Source organism: Lineus longissimus, chromosome 2 (genome assembly GCF_910592395.1).
Source record: "Lineus longissimus chromosome 2, tnLinLong1.2, whole genome shotgun sequence".
In the NCBI taxonomy this organism is placed as follows: domain Eukaryota; kingdom Metazoa; phylum Nemertea; class Pilidiophora; order Heteronemertea; family Lineidae; genus Lineus; species Lineus longissimus.
The window spans coordinates 24,870,857-24,898,406 of record NC_088309.1 but is presented as its reverse complement, the minus strand read 5'-3'; the positions used below and the strand labels follow the sequence as shown (position 1 = coordinate 24,898,406).

At 40.0% G+C, this 27,550-nt stretch overlaps 1 long non-coding RNA gene across 2 annotated transcripts in view; it reads right to left on the bottom strand.

The window, feature by feature from the left end:
• Window positions 1-214: 214 nt before the first annotated feature.
• LOC135483186 (uncharacterized) overlaps window positions 215-27,550 on the bottom strand; it is a 40,075-nt gene continuing 12,739 nt past the window's right edge. The window contains exons 2-5 of one of the 2 annotated variants that reach the window (XR_010446303.1): window positions 23,394-23,821; window positions 7,610-7,781; window positions 4,162-4,245; window positions 215-3,626 (exon numbers count right to left, since the gene is read on the bottom strand). This is a non-coding gene — a long non-coding RNA (uncharacterized LOC135483186). The remainder of the gene's footprint in view (window positions 3,627-4,161; window positions 4,246-7,609; window positions 7,782-23,393; window positions 23,822-27,550) is intronic. The other variant, XR_010446304.1, reaches the window with a different exon arrangement.

The following is a 27,550-nucleotide window of genomic DNA, read 5'->3' as shown; positions in this document are numbered from 1 at the left end:
CTTGTGCACAGAAAAAATGCACCAACGTCTCGTCGACTTCACAAGAGGGAACGAAAATATCGAGAAAAGAGATCCAGTTTCAGTTTTGGCCGGCGGAGGTCAATCTTGGTATCGACATCATCACCTCCTCCTTCAAAGAAAAAAAATATTCCGGTGGCATATGAAAACATCCGTCCACATAATCAACACGCAATGAATGGACTCGGAGTTAATGGTACATTATAATCAAAACTGTAGTATTTACATGTTAATGATACAAGGACAAAGCAAATATGTGTCAAAAGGGCCGATTCATTTTAGTCCGGCATAAACAATTAACAGATACAATAGCCAGAAATACAATGCTTATTGAAAGCATAAAAACATAATGCTCTCGATATTGGCTCGTATTACAAATCCAAGTGTTTTCCGCGTTAGATGTGACACATACAGTACAGTGTACCTCGATCACACATATTATCACATAACTAATCGCTGTTATATTTAGCGGTCCCTTTAGAATATAAAGATTTCTCGATACCACACATCCTTTAATAGCGTAACGAAATAGGCGTATAAATAACTTATTAGGTAACAATCAATACCAGACGTAGGCTACATTTCCGATGAAGCAGTTGATATCAGACGTAAACCCCAATAAAACGTTTATGAGCAGTGTTGATACTAATCATGATGATGATGATGATGATGATTATGATGATGATGATGATGATGATGATAATGATGATAATGATGATGATGACGACGATGACGATGACGATGATGATGATGAAGGTGACGCTGCTGCTGCTGATGATGATGATGACGATGATGATGATGATGATGATGACGAAGACGACGAAGACGACGACGACGACAATGATGGTTATAATGTGAATGACGATGATGATGATTATGATTATGATGACGATGATGATGAGGATAATAATGCCGATGACGATTATGGTGAGTACGATTAGAATGACAAGGAAGAGGATGAAGATGATGAATATGATGTCAGTGACGACGATGATGATAATGATGATGGTTCTAATGATTATGATGTGCCGATGATCACAACCATGACAACGCGTCGATGACCCATGACGATGATATTGTTGATGATCTATTTTAATGAGAATGATGAAATTGCATTGTCTTAAAACATGCTTTCATGCAATAAAAAAAACAAAACTGCTCATAGCATGTAGTACTTCTACCACGTTTGTCCTCATTCTACTGTGTTCTATTTCAATCTTTTACCGGTCCAAATCTTAGGGGCAAAACAAGAAACGTGTTATCACCTCATCATACCAGTGTACGCATTATGGATGGCAAATTAAACCAGATGCCCAGTTGGATGCGGATTCAAAAGATATAGGGAACCTCACAGCTGAGTGCTCGAAACTGCTCCACCTCCGATTTCAAGACCAAACTAATGACTAACGGAAACTCTTGCAATTCTGAACATGATTTACGCTAAGCGCGGCTTTGCAGCGGTCCTGAATTGAAAGTTGCCTATTTGTTGATTTCTGCGCCTATGCCGTCACGCTGCCATAAGTTTTTGAGAGGTGTATTGATAATGCCAGTATCATGATGGTGAACAAGGTTCCCAACTTTCACACTAGTAGACACCGAAATTAAGAGGCAAATTTCAGTATAAGCATAGTGCAACATACATGCGTCGCCAAGAGAAAGTGTTAGGTAATAATTTGAAAAGTATCCGTGTATTTTGTACAATATAGCTTCGCGACCCGTCAAAGTCAATGTATAGATGGATAAAAAGAATAAATGCATTGTTCATTAACCAATTTCAAGTCATTACAAAACATTATATAGCACACAGAGTATAAAAAGTGAGATCTGTCACGTATTATGTTGGAGTCTCCCGCAAAGTCGTTGCCTTTCTTCGGCGAGAAAGGTATTCTGTCATAAACTGTCATTGTAAAACATGGCAAAAGAAGTACTGAGGGGCGTACATCAAGATTATAAGGTCATCTCACATGTTCACAATGGGCCCGTCGCTTTTATCATATACATCTCAATCAGCCTCCAAAAAGAGATTCCAGACATCCCGATCAGTCGAGAAATAAACTCTGATCACTGTATTAAACGATTCATAATTCCCTTGCAACGGACCCTCACGTAGATACTGCAGTGCATTACCACAACACAAAATCCTTTGTTTACGGTTTGAAACGATATCAACTCCTAAAATATGATTTGCTGGCATTTAAAATCACGTTACCAGTTAATAAATACTCCCTCCGGAATGATCATCACCACCAAATGCCATTCCCTGAAGCTGAAACGTATCCTGTCGTCAGCATTTCGTGGATTTAGATGGCGCCACTACAAAGTTCGCGTAGGGATCTGGAGGAGTGTGATAATTGTGATTAGTCGGAAGATGCTCCTCCGAAGTGTCCAAAGAATCGTCTTTGGTCGGTGGCACCTCGTGACTCCGTGAACGCTGGTGTGGTTTTGGGTTCTGCAAAGTTATGATAGCCACAAATATTCCTACTAACCCCAACCCAGTGTACGTGTAATGAAGTGTCAGTTTTGTGGAAGCATTTGCCTCGTTCGAGTCTATAGTTATACCAATTACTGCAAGGCACAATATGAATATATACAAGATGCATATATTAATCATTGATAAAATCCTAGTCCATTTTTTCGCTTTATTGCTTGGGTATCTAAACGACTGAACACCAAGAGATCCAGCCACGATTATTGAGACCGAGGCCCAGTAACCGCCTCCAATAAAGTACCCCCAGGCCGAATACAAGTTTATCATGACTGCATTTGCTATCAATCCACATCCTACAAAGATTTGAATAATACCACCCCAGAACACTCCCTTGGGCACACGTCCATCGCTGTGTGAAAAATCCGACTGTAAAAACGACGACCTAAAGGACTGAACCTGGTTAGGACGTAGCTTGACATTCACTGTAGAAAACATTCCGAACGATGTATGCATCGAATGTTATACTAAAAATGGCGATTAAAAAGAAAAAGAAAAAGAAAAAGAAAACTAACTAATATATCTAAAAGCTAAAGAAAAACGCGAAATATCTATTGAAAACACTCGATTATGTCTGTTGGGCTGTCATGTCGTCCAAATACGAAAACATCCTGTATCTTTGATGAATGCGTTAGTCCTGTTGCCCATATCACTTTGGGCTGTTCTTCATGTTACTCCTAGTTCCTGGCAAAATGAATTTTCGGTCAGCGGAGGTTATCTGTAGACACAAACGACCTATAAAGCATAAATAATCGTGTCCAGTGTTTTCCCATATCCACTCAATAGCAGTTTTATATCACCAATCATCAATGAAGCAATTTTATGACAACATTACATGATTTGTATCAATAGCAAAATACTCTTCATTCGGTCAAAGGCTGTAGTGTCGATTATATATCCGAAGTATCAGGTATAATGCAGGTGCAAGGTTATGACATTTACAAATGTAATCCTTTCTTCTCACGATTATATTGCAATGAATTGACCCAACTATAATTATGTTGGAGAAGTGTCGTAATTTTATATCGAAGTATATAATCACGACTGTAGAATGCAGAGGTGTGTTATAACGGGCTGCTGTAACTGCTCGTTGTAGAATGAGGATGGTACGGGCATGTCGATTCTGTAATTAGAAAGATAAAAATCCGTTAGTGAGGCCGCCAATCTAAATACGGCAAATGGTATCGGAGAAATAATCAACACGATGGTAGTGATACAAAGTTGTTTATAAATTGTCAATGGATGGAGGAAGCAGGATGTAATTTCCCTGAGCTAGATCACCCTGGTGGTCAAATAAGCATGATGGGGACAATAGGTAGCAGGTCAGGTTGAGGTACAAGGAGTCACCGATAGGGTCTCTCCTACTTCCCAGTAAAAGTACATCGGAAGCATTCATGCTTGCACGAGGAATATATCTATCCCTGAATCAAACACTTCCAGTCACCTATAAACTGTGCATTTGTTACTCAAAGACCTCCACTCGACCCCCTAGCTTTGTGCAGTTAACAGCGTCTCGGCCTCGGAGGAGTCAAGTCATCAACAATGCAGGTGCATGTGCATGTACATGTATATCTCAGAAGACGTCAAGTAGAACTGGTGTAATTGCCTTTTGGGGATGGTTTATGATTCCGAAAAAACAATCACAGAGTTATAGGTACCTTAACACTATGGGTCTCAGTTGGCTCCTATAAGTTTTACGTCATCCGATATAACACGGGGTAAGCAGAGGTCCTCTAAGCGTCCTGAAAAGATAAAAAAGACGCGTTTTGTTGACATGATTATAATCTATGTTATGTAAAACTATACTCATCACACCGGAATGAAGTGGGAAATAAACAGACAGCGCAATCAGTCTGAAAGGGAAACCGTTTAAACCAACTCTCTGATTGTTCTACTAATTCAGATTTTGGATGGCAATATCGAATATGCCGCTATTACTTCTAGTTTCGGTCAAGTTACAATGTTTATCAGTCCATGCGATACGTTCTATAGAATATAGTCTCGCTAACCGTACAAATTTCTCCCAACATGGCAAATTGCGTATATTGCATCCTTCTAATATTAGTTTTACTGTACAAATATATTCCAATGTACTGTTTGTCTATGACCTTTGATATCCTCTTTGCTAATGGCTCGGAAAATAGACCCTCCAATGATAATAGCAGTTGATTGTGAACTTCCAGGCCAGCAATGGTGTTTTCTCGCTTGATAATATCAATTGCCTCATCATGCTATCGATTCCCACAGGTGTTCTATCAATTATTTTGTAACAAAAACAATAGATTTTGGTTGAACCACTGATGCCACTGCAGTCACGCTAACAGGTTTCAATTACTTAAAACTAATTCATAAAAATGAAAATGTCACAGCCATATTCTTTATGGACCTCACAATGGCAGAGCCATTGTTGCTGAAATATCACCAGACTGTCGAGAATTTGTTATGAATAGCTCTGGGCGAAACGGCGGTTTGGGTTTCTCGCCGGGGAAAGACACGGCTTACCCAAAAAAGCATTTGGCGTTGTGAAACATTTCTTTGTCGCGGATGCGCTATATCTTTCTGTCATTCAGCCCAAAAAAGGGCGAATACGAGATGATATTAAACTGCATGTCGAGGGTTTGTTGGTCAACTAATGTTGTGCCACTCGGCCTTTCTTACCACGAACTCAATAACCCAATTAACATCTATAATGGTAAAATGTACTCAAAACCACGCCGCTCGGTCAGAAGCAATGATTCGTATACATCACGTATAGGCGTGTCGTCCTTCTCCAGACAGACATGACAGGTAATTTTACAAGGGACGCTAACTAACTAATCATTCAATATTGGTTAATCATCTGCATCTCATCCCGCTTATTCCGATGTGATAATATCGCCTAATTCACCAGAAAGAACCTTGTTGCTCATAGCAAGGTTGTTGCTGATAATCACCTCTATTGATGAGAAATAAGCTAGTTATAAGTTGTGCCAAAGTTCTCCCAGGGTCTCCACTGCTTTACGCGTTTGCAAGGAAGCTTTCAACGAATACTTTAATTCATAATCACCCCTCCTTAAGATACAAACAAAGCTGAACATCTTTCAGAACTTCCTTTGTGCGTTGTCTTCGTTCCTTGCATGGCAAAGCAAAAGCAATCTATCCGGCTTTAGATCTTCAGTTTTGTGAGACTTTTAAGTGTAAGTCTTTCTGAGTATCATTGACTTTTAAAGGTAATACGAACTCCCTTTCGCTTCGCCCACGAAACTAAATTTACCCCGGAGAGTAGTTACTTTCCTCCTGTAGAATGTAGATGCGCCTTGAGCCTTTTTGAACGTGTCGCAAAAATGATTTGTCGCAAAAATTCACCTCTGGCATCAGGACAAAAAATTGAATGATCATCACCAGGTTCAGTAATGAAATGAGGGAGACGAATGCGAATGTTCCCCAGGGCGAACCTGGCAAATGTCGTCAAAGCATTCCTGGCTAGACGTGCGACTTTCTACGACAAACATTCCTGGCTACACAAGCAGCCTTTCGAAAACGTTTTGTAAAAAAATCAGTTGCAACAGTTCTACAACATTTCAAAAGTTCTTTGTCGCTGAATGTTTTAGAAAAGTAATTGAAAAGTTGCTGGTGTAGTTTGGGGTTTGATACTCCTTAATTACTGTTTGAACTGTGTTTGTTACTGTATTTAGTGAGAGTGAAACTGTTTCACCATCGAGGATGATATGGACCTCATGATAATGCCTACGTCGTGATATGCTCCTTTATGTTGCCCGTCCTCACCCGACCCCATTCCCTCCAGCATAGTTTTTGCTGCCACACTGGGTATTTTCAGCAGGAGTTTTTATTCCTTTTCAGATTGGACAACTGGAAATTGTTGAAAATGCCTCTTTTTCCTTTTATGACTAACTATGGTTAACAGTGCATGTCTGTGCTTATATCTTCCCAAGATAGATGTATGAAATAGAACTTTTCGACTTTCTCAGATCGATTCAGGTTGTGGACTTGTACTTAGAAACGCCAATCAAATTTGGTTTTACATGCACCGCTTTGAAATGAATATCTTTTTACCTCGCTACCTTTACGATAGGCGAGGCCTGTCGTTCTATCAAATGACGAAAATAATCCCTAATTTCACATCAAGTTCAGTGTGACAACAAGAAAAAGAATTTGATCGTGCGAGTAACCTGAGACAATTCCGATATGTTGTCACCCATGCTATGTATAGTAGCCATGTTGAGAAAAGTGTAAATTAGTTCCGGAAGACGATGGGCGAGATGTCGTTGTAACATGACTCGTCATTCCATTATTGGGCCCGGTTTTTCAAAACAAGTTACGTGTTTATAGTCACTAACCTGGCAACATATTTAACTTGGCGTTATTTCCTTTAGTTATGCCGGTTAGACTTAACGCCAAGTTTAAGTTAACGCGAAGTTAGTGACTGTCTTGTTTTGAACAACCGGGCCCGTACGTTTATGTGGTCAGCAAAAACTTGATGGCATCATGATGGTACTTACAGACAAGCGAGCTGTGTAGCGCTGTGTGGTTTGTCATGTATGCTGTTTTTATATTAATGTACACCATAGCAATGCAGAACGTGTACATGCACATTAGAAAATATCAGATTTATGTACAAATTTAAAATCTTTAACGAACGAACTTGGTCTTTAAAGGCAAGGAAGCGCTGATACTTGCAACCAGACTCTTAAACCAGGACTGTCTCTTCATTATCCTTTCCCACAAAAGAATTCCTTTGATGTCTTAGTGTAAATATCCAGAACGACATACCCCCAATAATTGGCTATTAGTCGACTGTAATCCTCGTGGAGAAATATTACACTCTTCCAATAAAATCCACTGCTTAATATAGCAAGGGTAGAGTTTGTCATATGATACAGGGTGTATTTTAAAAAACTCCAAGTTTTCTGTACCGGATGAGACAGATCTACTACATGTATATGGCCGTTGCAAACCAGTGTCGTTTTGACTTAACGGTGTCATGAATGTGTTTCTACGTGCAAATCACACTGCATGTAGAATTTTCTGTGATGTCTAGTTTATGACCAGCGCATGTGGCATTAACACTGAAGGAGAGAAGCCGACGTGCTAAAAGTGATGTCTTACCGGTACTGTTTGTCGGTAGCCATGCGACTTTGAAGCCATTAGTGATGTTCCCATGAATCTTTTCGTCGCTTTCCTCGTGATACCATTAGACCGACTGCTTCCTCTTCTAAACCTATCCTATCTACCTTCACCGGGGGCAATGGGGATGGAATGTTCCGTCACTCGCTCAAGTCTGAAAGACACGAAGCAACCATACGTTGAGTAATACGATCTCGTATATTGCTGCATGGATTAGCGCCGTAAAGAATACCTTTATTCAAGCAGAGACTGATCTCTCTTACGCCTACGGAGTTGGTGACATTTGCAAGATGACGTTGGTTCTCTCGATACAAAGTGTATATTTCTAGACAGCCTTATCGTGTTTATTCCCAAAAAGAATGTCAGACAGACTGCATATTTACTATGGATAGATACCTGGCCATTGTTTAAGGAATTGATGCCGAATTGGTTTGGTTCTCTCGCCGAACACCACGAGGGGCGGAATGATAGCTCATGCTTCACCCTCCCGGTGTTTCGTGAGATAATCGACTCCGACAGTGAGGTATCCATGTCAACATTAAAACACATCATAATCATCATTGATTCTTAGGCATTAATCCACCTGCTTAATGCAACCAATATATATTACATAATCCATTATAAAGATGAACTATTGTAACCAAGGTGTTTGCCGTAAAAACAGCGTCGAACCATTTCGTTAGTCGACAATTAATTCATGTGGTTCTCCGAACATGGTAGGACAGTGACTTAACCAACGATTTGCGGTCCTGCCATGATCCGCTCTTAATTTGCTTTTAGTCAACAAGTTACAAGACATGGTGATGGATAGCTAAGAACTAGAATCCCTGGCATAAACAACAGAGGGTCACAAGGAATATGCTGTAAAATAACTGTGTGCCCCTGCCCCTGCATTTATGTTGTCGGTCGAATGCAATTCACATTCGAAACAGCTGAATTCACAACTTGTCATATTTGTCCGATAGATTTGCGATAAAATGGCTGGTCATCAACCAGCGTACAAAACATGTTTCTAATCAGATTTTTTACCCCACAATACAAATACAAGTCAATGAATCATGTGACATTGATTCCCAGTAATTTGCAATCATGTAATAACGCATCCACCAACAAAACGCCGAGATGAAGGCTCTCACGAGAATGACTTTTCCCGTCAAAGGCCTTTGACTAAACGGCAAAGTACCACACAATTAACGAATTGACGTATGCTACTGTCAGACCTTTGAAGTCCTTCCTCTATTAGTAGTCAGTCAAACCTCAGGAGTCTTAGCATTATCCCCAATCGGATTTTTTCACGATCCATGAAAGTAGCGATGGGAGCATTTAGGTAGATACTAAGAAGACATGTCTGATGGTATGTGATTGAGGATGAGGAGCGCTGAAGCTTTTAGTTACCTTCCAAAGGTAATAACCGGTGCTCGAGCGATATTACGTTTGTTTTGGAGAAGTGGTCGCCATTGGCAAGCGTAGGGCTATTTGAAGAGTTTTGTACCGAGTGCAGACTTCGTGAGCGATTTCATGAAGAGCGGAACAAACGATCCTACATGTATGCCATATCACCAATTGATTTTGGAAGAGACGGTAAACATGGTAACTGTGTACACTAGCTATAGAGACACACGCAAGATCGAACGACACAGAATAAACAATGGTTTGTGGTGCGGCTAGTTACAAACTTCACAACCTCAGTGCGAATGGCAGAAATTAAAGTAGGCTTCATTTCTGAGATATTGAGGTATTTTGTCTCTTAATAACCATACCTTAACCGTCACCTTATAATTGGGAAGGATACATTTTCAGGGTGCACCAATCTATTGACAAAAAGCGGTTCCATTACGTTTTTCTTTGCCCCTTTTCTACAAAACCTTTATTTTTGAGAGTGCATTGTGATGTGATGAGAACTGTCCCTTGCCACATATATTCTGCTGATACCTTCGATATCATGTGAGGCTGGTGTGTATTTCTAAATGCTGGTTATGTGATCCTACTATTTTTCACATTTCTAGAAATGAGATAAGTACTGTTTTTCAGCGCCAGTTTCCAATGGTTACTCCGATGAATTCCCCCGGGTCATACAGCGCAATGGTTATCGGGTGCACTCTCCAGGGAAGGGGTGGAGACTATGGTGGTTTGCCTCCTGGTGTGAGGGACATCTGCTTCTCCAGCATAGAAAACGATTGGCTTGAGACCAGACATCCGGTTGCCGTACCCATTGTTTTTTTCGGGGAGGGTGAGGGCGTCTAAACCGATCAGGTTTTAATAATAGTCTCTGCAGGCATGCATGAACCCAGCATCTGGCACATATGCTCTACTGAATGCTATTAGGCCAGGCGTTTTTATTGTTTAGCTCGAGGATCCGCCGACGGCAAAACTCCACATTTGGAGAAAGAAATAGTTTTTTCAGAGGCGACACCACCAATCGCATTTTATCCCTTTCGATATTATTGACCGCAAAGTAGTACATCTCTCTGCCTCAAAGTATGTCTGAGAGGTTACATGTACAGAAAGCTGACCCGCCACTTTCGTCTATACAACTTTTGAATATTTTGTTCAAGCTTCGACAAGGAGCTCATTGCAGCCACTTACTTAGCAAGGCCCATGCCTTCTTTGCTAACCTATGTCATGCGTCAAATGATAAACTGTCACCTGAAAGCAAAAAAATTGAGAGCTGGTTCCGAATGGCGGTGTCGTTTCACCGAGGATGCTTCCACGGTCTTCAACCAAAGGGGAGACCAGATTACCGTTATGGGCGATAAGACCTCCATAATCATGCACTATGTCGAGTCGCTTCTTGCCAGAATAAACAAGCAAAATAAAAAAAGTCGCTGGGGTTTAATGGAGATGATGAGAATGACAATGATGACAATAGACACGTCTCTAAGATCCGAACCGGAGCCGATGTTAGTAGCAAAGTTTAAAAGCAGGGGACATTACCAGTGATCCAACATGGCTTGGTAACATGATCAGTGTCAATTCGATCCCATTGATTAATGATAAAAAAGTTCTTGTCATCAGTGTGTGACACAATATTCTATAGCAAAAAGCTATCTAACCTTTTAACCGAAATACTTGAGAGGCTAGCTACATTGTCTGCCTAATGGATCACCAAGCTCTCTCTCAGTCTGAAAAAACACTAGTTTTTTCAGGCAATGACGTGTGATACTTTTTCCGCCATACCGACCTCATTCTCGTCGCTTCTCTTGACTAATAACCAACCATCTGAATTTGTTTGGTAGGCGAAAAAAGCAGGATCAGATGATAATGGAATGAATGGAAAGGCTCACAAGTCTAAACTGAACGAATTTGGAGAAAACTGCTGTAAATGGGAGCTTTTTACGAGAGCAGCGATCGTTGAGAAGACATATTGGAACTCATTCTACTTTTTATGTCTTTTTCTTCATCGCCGGGTAGAAACAGCCAATGCTTCATCCCCCCCCCCCCCCCCCAACGGTGATAAAGCATGCTCCAGTCTTGTTCTTTGGAGCTGTCTGAGAAGGTTTAGTAATTCATAACAATCCACTTAAAACGAAGCAATCGGTAGCTGCAACGGTGATGAGATCTTCATCCGTAATAGTGCAATGTTTGATCGTAGCTGCAAAGGTGAAGTCACCCATGATGATTGAGCGACACCGACCACCGGAGAGCAAACAACCTGTCATATGGGTCTTATTCTTTCGGTTCACATGCGAGAAGACGGGATAATTCCCAGGGTTTCTTCGAATGATTTACAAATCAACTTGTGATGTCTACTGGACAGACATCACCAGATTTTCCCTGCGTAGAAGACTCTACCATGGTAATCAGCAACATGCCACACACCGTGGACTGAAGAAACCGTATCGGATTCTGCGGAACTTTTTACCTGTTGATTGATTACCGATGTTTACAGACGAAACACCAAAGGCAACAAAGGACCAGGGGCTGCTTTCGGCTGTGACAACATGACAGTCATTGTATAGATATATTATTCTAATGGCCTTTCACTTACATCTTTTCGTTCGTTTGATCTTAGTACATCCATTTGATCATCCCTAACTTGGTTTAGAATATAGGTGAATTTAAATTAGCAGTCTTAATTCAGATAAATCTTGCCAAAGGCATATGTCTTCATTTGGAAAACGTGCGCCTTTCAATATATGCGTATACATGTACGTATTTAAGAACCTGCTGAGTGACATTTTAGGAAAACTGTAGTGTCCTTCACGACACAAAAAGGAGAAAAATGTTCTGCAATTTTGAATGATTCGAGACCCTACCATTAAAAAGGCTCCTTCTGGTAGTGGGGATACCCTTAAGGTACATCACTCCTTGATATTTGAGATAATGTTGTCTTGTGTATTGAAAGTCTTGGGCTAACAAGGAGTCGCCAGAGGCTTTTCATGTGAGATCCAGTTAAACGGGTGTATTTTTGTCGTGTTTTTCTAAATTCGTGCTCCGCGTCACTAAATCCGCGTGCACATGAAAGAAGGACAAAGTTATTGCTTTCTCCACTGAATCTATAAATAGTACTACGTCTCTAATGACCGCTGTTTCTTGCGTATTGATATTTATACACAGTCAAAGGCAGAATGACTCCGTAGGAGTTGGTAGAAAGATAGCAGAGTTTGTTCATCAAAGTGCTGCTTCGGGGATTTACTTCTGCTATAACACACGTATCATTTTCATGTCATAGCTTCTGGCGCTGACTAATATCGATATGACGAAATATGAGATGAGCAGGACATGCGTGTGTGACGTATTTGTATCTTTTGTGGAGAAGATTATTTTTGTTATTTTCAACAACTGACCTGAATTCAGATCACGTCTACTGATGATACTCATGGGAAAACACATTAGGACGTTGGATGTTAGGAACTCGACATCCTTTTTGCTGCTATCCAGCACTAGAGCCAAATAAGACGAATACGTTATTGTGTTTGCTGCTTTTGTCCCCAAGGACAGGAGCTACTAAACCGTTGCCAAGTCTCAAAGGCACGTGTCGTAAGAAATCATTGGCAGCCCGGCACGTTTCCCAATAACGTAATATATACATCAATATACTGATGAGATCATGACTACATTTCATTATAGTCTGACAGCTCAAATCTCGGAGGCAGTCTGTACGAACAAATAGTAGGTGAGACACAAAACGGTCCGCTAGCAGTCAATCATTTCAGAGCTTCCCCTATTGGATTCATGACATTTACAGCCAGAATGCGCAAATTATTTATAATAGCGTATGTTGTGGTGAATACGATATCCCGAACAGGCCGCAACGAGCTGAAATCTGATTCAGTTGAAGTACTCAGCCGCAGGAGTCATGGCGTTGAAACACTTAGAATTGCAAAGCTAAGACAGTGACATTTAACTTCTAAAAGGAGTACCTAACTCCTCTAATCCATTAAACTCATTGAGGCTGATAGTTCGCCCGTCATTTGGTATATATCAGGACAGACCTTAAACAGATGGTCAACAATTATCCATTTTTTAATGTTTTTCATATCCCTGCACACTCGTAATGATACTTGAAATAGCTTATTCTCAAAACATCGCTCGCAAGAATCATCTTAATGCAGTTTTCTCGTTTTATGGAGAAAGAAGGCTTACATGTATATATGAAGACTTCTAGAGATATCGATACGCTTAATTAACCCAAGCGCTATTACATGTATATGATAACACTCTTTTATAAGATAGAAGGGGTGTTGCCCGCTTTATCCTTATCGGTATCATGACTGTATCAGACAAGCCGCCTCATCAGCGGAGTTGGTAGCGCGTCAGTCTCATAAACTGAAGGCCGTGAGATCGATCCTCACACAAAGCACACTCCACGCCGCAGTTTTACTTTTAATCATTGTAACAATCTGTATTCACACCTTGGTTATTATGTAACATAATGCGTGCATTCAATGTCATTTTCTGACTTTCGAGCAAGGTGAACACAAGTGTGTGTTGTCGCTCCTATGTAAAAGTGGTATGCACGCATTTCCGTTTTTGGAGGTATTTTGGTGCAACCCGAGGGAACTTTGGTAGAGCATCTTGGTTGCGTGTCCAAAACACTCCACTCTCAGAACGAGGCTTATGCATTTTCCATTTAAAAGTTGACTTTACGGTACCAAGGTATTTTAGAATAGATGTTCTTGTGTATGCATAGTTTTCTTTGGATTATGGTGGCTTTTATATATTTTTAAAGCATGTTCAACTGGAAATATTGAATGTCCTTGTAAATCTTAGTGATATATTGAACATATTGAATGGTTCTGGCGAGTATAAGTGATACATGTATGTTGAACATGTTGGGATTCTCTTTTTGTACAGTAAAACATCATGGGTAACACACCATATGTTATTTTCTGCACTTACATATTACACACTCATTTTGCACGACTGACTTGCATGTGAATAATAGGCCTAGAAATGGTAAGTACATTTCGAAAAGCTTTTTGTCAATAGGAGTTCTCCTAACTCCTAATCGCTTTGTGTTGAAAAAAATGATGGAATTTACCAGACAACTCCAGATAATTAGACGAGACTTGTTAGAGTACTATTCGATGATAATCAATATTGCCTTCCCCCATACATGCTTGGTAACATTACATTGTACGAGTACTATTTGTACACATTTTGAATTGCCTGATGAATAGATATATAGCCAAATCGAAACATCTCACATTCAAGAAATCTATTAAATAATAATGATTGGGCAGGTTCCCCACCTGGCAGGAGGAAGATATACATTAAAAAAACAGTGTGACACAGATCTCCCAAAAACCTATATGACAGGGTCTTATAAGCTATGTGAGAGTTCCTGGTGTTTTCCCAGACCAAATACCATCTCAGGTCCTCAACCAAAGGTGGATCAATTTACTATTACTATGATGTACTCTGTATCATGTTACATGCTCCAGACGTGGAAAACCAGGTAATTGTTGAGTGGCTCAATATGATGTTACTACAGTCGAGGAAGAGACAAGTCATTCCTCCATCTCTTGCATAGGTCTATCACCTCTAATACAGACATAGTTACACGTTCAGATACAACGCATTTGAAGTGATTAAACCATCCAAGGTTTACCTGTACCCACCATTGACAAGATTAAGTTATCCAATATATAGACCCTAATAATATACAATAGCCGTAACCAAATTGATTTTAGCAGTCAATTTCGATTTTCTGAATACTAAGAGAAGTATTCAATTTCAAAACATGAGGAGAATGTATCAGTATACTCTATTTTCGCTTCAATCAAGTATTGACTAAATCTCCAATCTATACTGTACTTGCATCAATCTATAAGGTAACTGGATTGCTGATTGGCCACACTACTTTAGCCTAGTGTATGGATTGATTTTTACCCTAATGCTGGACCGGCGGTTAAAGGCAGTAGTCCTATATATATATAATAAACGGTTTGAAATATAATATGTATCGCTGTGAGCTAATAAAATTGAATAGAGCGTCTTGAGATCGAAAACATTTTGAGAGTTTGAAGAAGGAGGTGATTTTCACAACAATACATTCTGCCATTCCTCGTAAAAAAAACGTATGAAACACAAGTCGCGTAAACCATTACCACCGACATCCGCGTGAGGAGATCAGAACCTCCCTCCGTTAGAAATGCGTTTCGCATTTCGCCGGTTAGTTTGACGAAGCTTACAGCACATTACATTTAAATTATATTGTATGCTTATGAAGTCGGCAATGAATTGCGTTTACATGTTCATTACAAATTCTACAGGTATGACAATATCTCTGACGCGACATCGTGTTACAGGCAATGTTACAATAGCACACATCTAAAATGAGCTTCGTTCATGCCCATTAAGCAGCATGAAGTATGATGTATCGACTAATGACTTTGCTTTTCTCTCCATTGAGCTATACATTAAAGCATCGAGCATCATAATGAAAATGATATGTCAGTCACGGTATAACGAAATGAGCTTCGTTCGTGCCCATTATCGTGCAGTATTAAGTATAATGCACGGGCTAATGACTTTGCTTTTGTCTCCATTAAGCGATAAATTAACGCACTTAAAAAAATAAGATGGTGAAAATGACATTTTACGTGTATAGTCACGGTGTAACGAAGTATACATGGCCTACACTTAAATTCTAGATGAGAACACTACTTGAAAGAAAATTAGTTCCATCCGTGATTTATTATGGCACCAAAGAAAATATATTTCTTGATTTTGTTGAAATCAAAAAGGTTACATTCTTAAATGCTGCCAATTGAATGGCGGTTTGAGCAAGTACAAATATCTGAGGCATAGCTGTTCTATAAAAATTCTTATTTTCATCATTTCTTCAATTCGAAGACGCAAGACGGACTCACCTGATCAAACAATGAAACATGAAAAAAAACCTATTTTAATCAAAATGCTATTTTAAACTCACAATGTTCTCCTATTGATTTCAATTTTAATTAAATTCTCCGAGGGTAAGCGTTACTGTCAACGATGAACACTTTTTCCCACGGAAAATCGTTTTCACCAAGTAAAGACATTTCCGACCTACTTGCAAGTGAATTGCGCACGAGGTTTTTATCATGATCACTTTTTATAACATGGAATCGCGACTTCTCCGTTAAATCCAATACTTTCTGTAGAAAAATATTAGTGAGTGTTTCAATTGTTGATGAAAATCACTTGCTGCAACCTGCGCATAAGGTTAATGAATAAAATGTTTTTTGCAGTGTACTGTGCCAAAGACTATTAGTGTATACCGGCTACATCAAACACCGCCTTCTTTCTTACACGTCACAAAGAGCAGTCTTCTGATACTTGGAAGAACTGCACTCCCCCTTCGTGTACAACAATGCGAACTTGATACAATTGCACAGAGTTCTGTTCCCGATGAAGTAGCAATTTAGCATATTCAATATTGGCGAATACTATTTACACACTGTGTCGATGGCTCTTCAAGTTACATTCGCTCAATTAGCCACTTTCCATCTGTCAGTGACAGTTCTCGCGCATGTACATGTATGTTGAACATGACGACCAGTCATCAGTTGTTTCGCACTACTTTTTAAAAAAATCATGTGGATCGTACACCCACTTCGCTATTTTTATAACAACAGGGTACAGAAATAATGGTTGGAATGCAGAAATGAGATTCTTCGTCCTGCCAAGTAATTAATCGACAAAAGAACATTTTTGTTGGCTGTGAAAATGTTCCGTTTTCTTTTAACAACAAGAAGAAGAGTAACAGTGGTATCTCCGATACGCTATTCCAACTTGCCTATGCTAAATGCATGACTTAAGTGACAATACGAACTTCTTCTATACACTGTTGTAGACACGTGTACTGTATATAAGGCCGTGGTGGCATTGGAAACATCTCTAATATACGGTATAGCGTAGTGTATGTTTCCCAGCACAAATCTGCAAGACTGAGGACAGGTTACAGCATTTAGTTAAAGTTGATACATGTAACCACGCAATGTCACTGCGATTCAAGCAGAGCTTGTTGACAGTTAGATTTTCGCTTTCCCTTTTGTAAATAATCCATTGCATTATATTGTAAATGTCATTGAAAACGTCATGATAAAATCGAAAAACTTTGCTATTTATTTGCTATTTGCGATTTTCTTCAGTATGTTTGCGGGCGGATCTATAGTAAAAATCGGATATATTGACGGATATGGTGTTACCATAAAAAGATATTTCCGTGGATCGCTGTATTTTTCTAAATGTTTTATTGAAAAGAATGGGCGATAGCTGCAGTGATCTCGACTGACAGTTTAGTTTTGGTGTGGAGTCTATGCCAACAGTGAGTACCCATGTACATGCACAATATATATACATGTACCATCTACATGGCGTATTCCACTGTACTGAGTAACTGTTTGCAACCGGTTATAAGTGCAGTAGATCTGGACTTTATGAAAACCTGTTATGTGACTAAATTTACGAAAGTGCAGCAATCGATTGCAAAAGGTTAAAATCACAAGAATGTTAACAATACTAGAATAATGATGAGCATTGACAGCTGCGACTGATGAAAAGCTGTACCAATTCGCATCACTCGCAAAGGTTAAAACCACAAGAATTCAGACAATATCAGAATAGGCGATGAGTGTGAAACGCTGTCTCTCCTACGTTTAAATCATTCGATATCGGCCCATATCCTCCATGGGTTTCCAATGTTTGATCCCATACCATCGTAACCAGAGGCAATGTATTCAGCCCGGGTGCGTCGCGTGACAGACATGACAGAACTTACTCGTTGTATGTTTCCATACCTCCAGTTGTCTTTGCGCGGGAAGTTTGCATTATCCGAGCCGGAACCACAGGAAAGATCGTCAACGTATGTTAAGATAACACATCAGATCTCCCGGAGTTACGATCGCGTAAAATGATCAGGAAAATGTGAACGTTATCAAGCATAAGATAGGTCATGTAGCTGATCGACACTGTCATGCGATTACATGATTAACGTGCTTGTATACTAGAAAGCCAAGCTTAATAGTCAATGTTAACTGAGGCAATTAGAGAGAAATTAAAAATTTTAGAGAATTTAAAGACTGGATAATTAATTGCACGTTCGTATGCCTGACGTTGAGATTGTATACAGACATGTAATGAACAATTATTTGACGCAGTTCTGGTTGACATTGATATTGACTACCGTACTTAAGTTCCCCAATTTTCTTGGCCGTTTTATTTTCGCGGATCGCGCGAAAAATCTCAATTCGCGAAAATAAAAATTGCATGTAAATTCTATTGGAAAAACTGCCGGAAATTTCGTAATCTTATTTTTTCAAATAGTTTCGCGAAAATGCGCGAAAATTAAACGAAGGCGAAATTTTCTGCATACATACATGTACATGAACTTGTTAAGTAAAAAATATACATGTACAAATACTCGATATCAATGATCTCGATAATATACATGTACATTACATGTTTTGTAGCACTGTCAAACCTCTACTTCCAATCACACCCATTTTCCATCACACCTCTGTGGCTACCTATCCATAAAATGTACGGTTGCAGGTGCCTTTATGGATCGATACTACGTCTATGAAAAATATCTCATTTTCCTGATAAGGAAGATATCTATCGGCGATATTCATTGCCAACGGTTACGTTTTTGTTGTCCATTATGCAGTGTTGATTAATATGCTACATTGTTATGGATCCAGTACCTCTTGAACAGCCTGTTCATCGATGTCTACAATTACAACTCTGTATTCAACTCAATTACCATCTGAAAAAGCTGGTGGATAGCAAACATGGACATATGCAATTTTTACCTTAGTACAACCGGATAAATACAACTGCAGCTGAGTGTATACGATTAAAAAAATCCAGTATCCAGACAAAAAAAGATCTATCGGTGATATATTCATTGCCCGGGTTGTTGTGAACTGCAATATTATGTTGATTTATCTCTGCGCCCCAATTGCTGGCAGACTCGTCACGTGAGTTCAGCGTGATATTGTAGCTTGATTTTGATGACAGTATTTCAAATCTCATAACATTTCTCACATCGGGGACCGTGGCTGCCAGTGATGACGCATACAATGCGATTCAGAAAACCGACAGATAAAAAAATCAACTGCTGACTCGTTCATATAACAGTGTGATAGAGGAGATGGCTGTAAACATAAAAATTGAAACCGCTTGTGTTAATGCTCTTTCAGAGCATCAACGAAGCTTTGGTACATAAATGCATTCCCATCTTAAATTACATGGATTTTTCCGAATATCTAGCCGAGAACAATGTAAGGACTTGACCATTGCCAAGATTGCCAAAGGACACAACATGTGATCAAGAAATCCGTCTAAAACTGGGAATTTGAACAATCCGGTCAAAATCCTTGTGCTGGATAAACTTTAAACGTGTTGATAAGTGGTAGCCGGTACAGGTAATGTCTCTTTGAGCTTTCATCTGGCTATAAACATTACATAATGTTTTGCACTCCAGTTGATGAACTAATCTTAACACTGATATGTACTAAGATGTGCATTCGCAATAAAGAGTTTTTCTAATTACTGGATTTAAACATTACATAATTTTAACATTACGTAATTTTATGCTAAAGACAAATATCATCCTATAGGTTATGTTGGTGACACAAATATTTAAACATGTTTAGAGGAACGATGTCAGTGAAAGCCTGCAAACGAGAGACAGAATGCTCGGACTGTAATCGCTCAACATAGCCAGGTAATCATGATTAAAATTCGACTATCTCGGGTTCAACTAACTCTTAATTAAACTCGAGCACCGGATCAAAAGTCTCGTTCAGGGTGGTGACGGCAATGTTGATTAGAAGCGTATTCTCAAAGAGCCCTTAATGAATAGTCTACGATATACTCCCTTACAAATTAAAGAGTTCAACGCTCGATTACTCGGGTTGCAGGCTCGGCTATGATATCGAATATGCCATCAGAATGATAGCACGAGCAGGTCAGAGCAGTAACTTGACGTTTAAATAAGTAGAAGTGTCTCGAGTAAGTGATACAGGTGCGTCTTTAGTGTCTAGAAATTTGAAATGTAAAGCGTGAATGAGTTAGAAAATGATCCCGGCTGACATTCACTCGATTCAAAGCAAATCACGTCAAATGAATCAAGTGATCAACTGAGTTTCGGTTGTTGAATGTCATTGTTGCAAATGAAAACAAATTAATGCTTATCCAATTTGATTTATCCGATCGATTTCAATCACTTCACAGATCAATATCCTGATATGCATATTTTCACTGAAGTCGCGATGCACTTTTTTCGGTGAAGGTTGGGTGATGTCACCATCCACTTATTCTACACATCATTGTTTTAAGTCGGCGAGTAGTCCACCGACTTGTCTAGCTCACGTAGGAGTACCAGGAAACGACGGGCAGATCAGGTGGCGAAGGAAGGAAGCAAACCATACACTAAGCCAAAACCAGAATGATCTATTGTATATCAGTAACGCTCCTCAAGCCAGCTGAATTGAGGGACGAGGCTGATGGAATGATAGCTTTCGCCAACCTCAAAACCAAGTCCAAGTCTCCACTAAACAGCCTAAAGGACACACTGGACTCCACCAGTTACGAAAATCTGTAGGCAGAGGTAGGAAAGGAACCACCATCAGTGGTTCATGTACTTTTCGCATATGAATCAGATGAAAGTGTCTCCCGGGGACTTAATGAGGAAGGATTCAAAGATGATTAACGCTCCATGGGATTCAGAACGATCCTGCGTAATGAAGTACATGTATTGCTTTCTTTCCACAGCTTTACTTCTGGTAGTAGTTCTGTATAGCATTGGCTTCTTTTACTGTACTACGTATACCTAAGACTTCAGTCCGGAAATATTGTTGTGCCACCAGGACAGATATGTTACGCTTTGCGTCACTCAAACAATAATGTCGTGATGTTTTTGTAACTTGATTCGCAAGTGACAAAGACATCAGATACAGTGATAAAAATGTCCCTTCCTTAGAAAAGGCGTGCGAGATAAATGTCATCCAGGTACCTCAAAGCAAGCTAGAACATCGGAAAAACAACTTTTACCTCTCTGGGAACACTGTTTGTCATGGGAAAGTATGCCCTTCCAAAATACCCACCTATGCAATGTACCTGTATATATATTGTGACAACAAGAATTCAGCCGTCCCTCAGCAGCCAATAGTTACACGCTTTTGATGCTTGCCAAGATGAAAATTGGCTGTTGAGGACGAAGAGGGCTCAGACCACAGTGATGGCTGCCACTGAGGGCACTAATATCCAGTGCATTGGCAGTGAAAGCACTGGCACAGAGGGTCATACCAGTATTAGTGTGATATCTCGTTAATATCTTATAGTATTGACAATTTTAAGGCCGTGTGACGAGGGTAGAGTACATGTACAAATGTATGTCAAAGATTTCGCCCAATGGAAGAGACATAAATCTCTCTGATGTGGTCTCGCTTCATCGCTTCTTGTTGACAAGAATGAAAACGATGTGGAGAAACGCCATGCTCATCTCCCTGCAACCTGCTCCCTGGCCTGTCTGCCAATCAAAAGAGAAATCGAGGGGAAACCGAGGAAAATATTCTTCTATCACGACATCAATCGGTGACCTAGGGCCTGGGGTCCTTAGAAATACTCGTCAGCATGTTCGTGTAACCACCTGCACTGCTCCCAGTCAGTTATTCTCTTATAACCGAATAGATGGACCTTGGGCTGTGTTTTTCATACCAATACTATTATTATCATTCATCTGACATTTAATCTCCCGTGCACCAGATCGAAAGATTGCAAGTCGGAATATGATGCTGTCACTTGCGGAAATGGTTACGATTAGTCAAGAGATTTGCCAGAAGGCGAGGGCAAGGTACTGTATATGTACGTGTTTATGAATGAGATGGCATGACATGACATGTAATAGCATATCATTGCCATGTCAATGTGTACAGCATATGGAGATTAATGAATGACATTGTTCTGTTTCTCAGCGCCACCACCCCTCACTAACCACCTCAAATTCCACCCCATGATTGAGTCTACATGAATAAACTCTTTAATATTTGAATGGGGAATATGAACCAATTATTACCAAACATGTGGGAATTCGTACTTGTGAAGAGATCATGAAAAAACTGATAACTATTGGACAATCCAAATCGGCCATAACTTGAGGGCTGATACTGTAATCTGTCAAGTGAGTATATTGGGATCGGCGTATTATTTTTACGATCACGTGTGTCATGAACAAAAATAAACATTCATATAACAACTTGATAGCCAACAATGAGTCGCCTACAACAGGTATTGATCAAAACACTTTAGGTTGCACCAAATACAGTATATGTGATCCATACCTTTGTCTAATTCCACTCTTACATGAGACTTTGATATTTTGAAATAACTTTATCAAACATTTATCGAATCGATTTCTGGCGCAAGATCTAAGCGTAAACCACTGTAAAATTCATTCGATTTAAAAAATGTCTTTACCGAATACGTTTTTGGGCCTAACAGTTTATAAAGCCCGCTAGATACATGACAGTGGCGTCTATTTTTAGCTTAATTTTACCGGAGATGATGGAAATGAATAACATCGTTCATCCAAGCGTCCCACTATATCTCCGAGCTATCAGATATGACCTTTTCTAACCCATCCCCAATTTACGGATTACATCCGCAATTCCGGCTTAGACTCAGTTGCATCTACAATGTACTTGTAACCCTTATTGATAAAAAGCTCTAAATTACAAGCTCGTAAAGATGCTATCTTTGCCACCCCTCAATATATCAACAACGAGAGTACATTGTATTATCAAAAAGTACTTCCATTCGATGAAATGAGGTTTGTTACATTGTGATTCTCTTAATAATACCCAGTGAAAGTAGTTTAGGAGATACCTTAACGTGTGGCAAGGTTACCCTTATGTGGCAAAATTAGCAATACGTGTAGCTTACGGTAAGTGAACGTTAAAACTGTACTAATCTTTCGACGAAAAATAGATTAACTTTGTCACCATTGCATGGGGAGGGTGAGACGACGATATCCGAACAGCGTAAATGTACAAGCAAATAGTTTTAGCTTATCGACTGTGGGTCTGGCATTGTCGTCATAAAACACATGGATAACTAAGACATCGTCCTAGTCAATTTTATTACGAATATCACTGGTACATATGGCACTGATTGTTTCGTTGCTAATGCATCTTGTTATCGCGAAAAACGTCAAAAATGTACCGATTAATATGTGTTGATACAATCTTTAACCAAAATAAGCATATTCTGCGAGAAAGACAGTACCTTCTTAAGAAAATAATTGGCGACAAAGAAAGTGGCAAAGACCTACCTTGTAAACCAATAAATAAGAGACACCTCAGTTATCCATGAGAAACAGTCCTTTCGATATAGATGTGAAATACTCCTGACAAAACTGATGTCTTTATCTTTAATCTTTAGTATTCCATTCGGGGAAGACCCAACTGAAGATATCTCTTTGCCAAACTGTGGATCCCGAAATACTTAACAGCAACCAATGACAATTACTTAGTCCGTAACACGAGTCTGACCAATTAGTACTCCAAAGCGGTATAAGTATCTAACAGTTATAGTAACTGTTCGCCTGACGATTGCCATGGGCAGTATCAATTTAACGCCATTACCTTATGTCACTTGCCTGTCCTTGCCCGTCGCTGCATCAACTGCGCTCACTATTGATTCGTTGTTTCACTGGAGGCGTCAGGGGATGGAACGGAATATTCCATTCGTCGCTGAATCCTGAAAGAGACAATGCAGAAACATTTTGCTTGTAATGTGACAGCGTATGTTGAGAAGTTATAAAGAAGTATAAAGAATTGCTTTTAGGGTCATGGAGACGCCTTCCGGATGTGACATATGCCAATGCGTATTTCATCTCACTCTTTGATATTTTCTTGCTTTAAATGGATAAAGGAATTCACATGAAAACTACTCCGCAAGTCTGCTGAGATGCCGTTGGTTGTTAAGTTGATGAAATATGAAGACATGTAGCTTTGGCTACGCCTACCGGTTGTGACATGTGCCAAGGCGTATTTTATCTCAATCGTTGTTATTTTCTTATTAGATGAATAAAGGAAATGCAATCTACTCAGCTGGTCTGCTTTAGGGGTGGATTAAGCACCCCCCCCCCTTACGGTGTCCATAACTTTGAAAGTTTGCGACACTGTTCTAGCAAAAAGGTTCAAAAGATTTTGCCCGACTTGGAGACATTTTTTTTAAACGATCATCGACCTCTTTGATGGCGTAAGGAGGTGAACCAGGAACAAACTCATCGGGTCTCTGTCACGCGTATGACATGAATCCCTCATCCTGCATCCATGCTTACCGATCTGTGCGGTCAGTTGTGTTTTTTGTGTCTCATGCGTTTTGAAGGTATTTCGGTTCACAGACAGCTAATTACTTTTTACTCATCAATGCATTATTTAATTTCGCGGCTGAGTTGCCAACTGGGTAACCATATTTTGACAGGGCAAACTTCTATCTGCAAAAAGCCATTGACGCGCAAAATACTGGTGAACAATCACTCATTGGTTCGTTTCGTGAGATCCTTTTTTTTGTTGCGAGTGTAAGGGTTTATGTATTTAAGCTTTTTCTTCAGAGCATGAGCAGCGCGTCAGTCTCATAATCTGAAGGTCGTGAGTTCGATCCTCACACGGGGCATTTGCTACGGCGGCTACCTTTTTTCGCCAATTGTTTTGTTCTCTTTGTATCATCTGAAAAAGTCAGTGTGGCCAGGCTAGAACCTACTAACTTTTTTTGTTTTCAAAGTTTCCCCCGCCTTTGTAAAACTCTAAACCACAGCTCCCATATATTTTCGATTGTCTCCCGTTGACGCGCGTATATGGACCTTTAAAAGGAAAAGTCGATAACGAACAATGTCGCCAGGCTATTTCTAAACATCAAAAGGTTGAGCGCGGAAAGAGATAACGTATGGTTACCGGTTACAGGCTTGATGGTAATACATGTATGTATACATGTAGATTTTGCAGCCAAAGCTTCTCTTGAAGCGGAATGAAGGATGGGTATCGGGAATACCGAGTCCGTCTTTGAGGTAAACCTTGATCTTCGAGAGATAAACCTTACCGTACCAAGCCTTCTAGCAGACCAAAATAACTAAGGTGAAACATACATTTGTTGGGATTCCACAGAAGAAGAATATAATACGGTACACTGATACCGATATTCTAAACTCCCAGGCGCATTCCCTCCGTCGCCTCTGCATATACATGTACATGTTGTCTGAAAGCTGAGCAATGTCAAAATATTTATGGTCAATTTGTCATCCCAATAGCGTTGTGGTTCAGGCATCCGCCTCGTGAAAGGGAGGTCAAATGTTCGAACCACGCTAGTTCAGGCGTCCGCCTCGTGCAGCTCTTTCCGATGTGGCTGCTTGGTTTCCCCCGTCTAGTTACCCACACTGCTCGCCTAGCGCCCAGCCTGGGACTAGAGAATGAAAGTGACGACGAGAGTCTCATAACTCAAATCTGGGTAGCGGTGAGTAGCACGAGTATTTATATCAGATTTTGTAATAATGATGATGTTGCCTATGAAGAGCCCCCAGCAATCCATCTCTCTGACCCACGCACAGTGTTTAACCGGCTGAACCTGATGGCAATGTCATAGAGTTATAACCGTAAGTGATGGGGAAGTCGTACTTTGATGAATGCTCGATTGCTCAATCATTTCAAAATGACTTTACCAGATAATGCGCAGCTATATTTTCGGTTTGAGCATATTGCACACTGACAACACAAGACTAGATGGGTGTCTTTCCTAAACTAATGGTGCATTATTCGCCGTGAACAGGCGGAAGCAAGGAAATCATTAAAAAGCACTTCATTATTTCGACTGGGGTGACCTTGGTTGTTCGTGTTAATTTGTGTGCAGGTATTTATTGCACACCTCAATATCACATCACCTTAAACAGCATGGATGATCCAAATTGGACTCCAAATGTCCCTCATACTACTAGGGGCACGTGCTCAGGCAAAGAAGCCAATATCTGCGGGGCCTTGTTACCATTTCACGTCAAATACATGTACCACCAGCAGATCAGGAAGAAAGTGTCAGACTCAACAGGTGTTCGAAATGCAGTTGTCTTAATACTTGAAATCAATACTCTTTAGCTGATACGACGTGTATGGTGTCGTTTTGGTGAACTGTCTTAAACGGAGTTTTTTTTCGAGCGTTAGAGGTATTGTGAAGAGATGGCTGATAAGGCTTATAAAGATTGATGGAAGCATGTCACAATTGTCGAGTAGGCTAGGATATAAATGGAGAGGTTGTGATAGCATGTCAAGTACTATTGATCACAAGATAACTTAGTGTAGTGAGCGGTACAATGCAGGCTACTTGGCAGAATGGCTACAAAACAAGGAAGCTCGCGATCATTATTGAACATTTTGCACCGGCGTTTTAAGAATATGGCCGTCTCCTTTCAGACTTGTTATTGATATAACCAACCCTATCATTCCTGACTTAACGGATGTATACCCAGCCATCACCTTCCTGACTTGCCATTGCGACCCCAGTAACGGATAGGTGACCAACCGTCTCCTTGTAGATCTTGGGACCTCGCAAATGGATGGATAACCAGCCGTCAACATTTATAAATACCACCGATTGCTTCGTATAAAAGGGCAAAAAAACGTCATGTACTGCTCATGTGCAATGCGATGCATTGCGGGATGCCGTACGGTGTGAACACAGTAGTGTTCGATCATGGATGATATTGCTTGCCAGTTGCACTTTGAGTCATCCCTTCACCTTCCTGGCCTGTCATCGTCAATGACCTTAGTTACAGGATACTTCCTGCTTAATTTTATGCAATAATAACAAACAATACTCATATGACCGAAATGTGTTTCTATGCTGCGAAACATGCGGACTACTCAGCCATTCTCAACTTCCGGTCACTATCATGGCAGGAAATTGCTGACCGTAGACGTTATACAGCAGCGCTCATCCCCTGGCCTTGTGATAATCAGGGACGTGTGATCATCAAGTTTTCCATTGAGAGAAGGGGGATAGTTTCAACAGGACTTTTGAAATCTTTTTAAACACAAACCGTTTTGAAATTGTTAATGCTTTAGGTAAATTGGTCTGTTTTTATACATCAACATGTAAAGTGCCGCTGATAATTTAATTTGAGGCGGTAATATACAAATTATTTCAATATCATTTTTGTTGATGTCATTACTTGCGAATATGAGCATTTTCGTTTTCAGGTGTTGTATAACAAAAATAATGATGAGTTAGTTTATCGAAATTCGTACATAAATATTCGATATACACATACTCCTTCATGTATAGAAGGGCGTCCGGACTCGTGAAATTAGATAAAACGACGAGTCTCGTACTAATTCTTTTATGGCCATTTGTCACCAGAATATAACCGAGTAGAAAACACTTTGCTCGGAGACTGATAGGTTATTGCCTAATGGTTTGTTGATTAATACACTTAGCTTG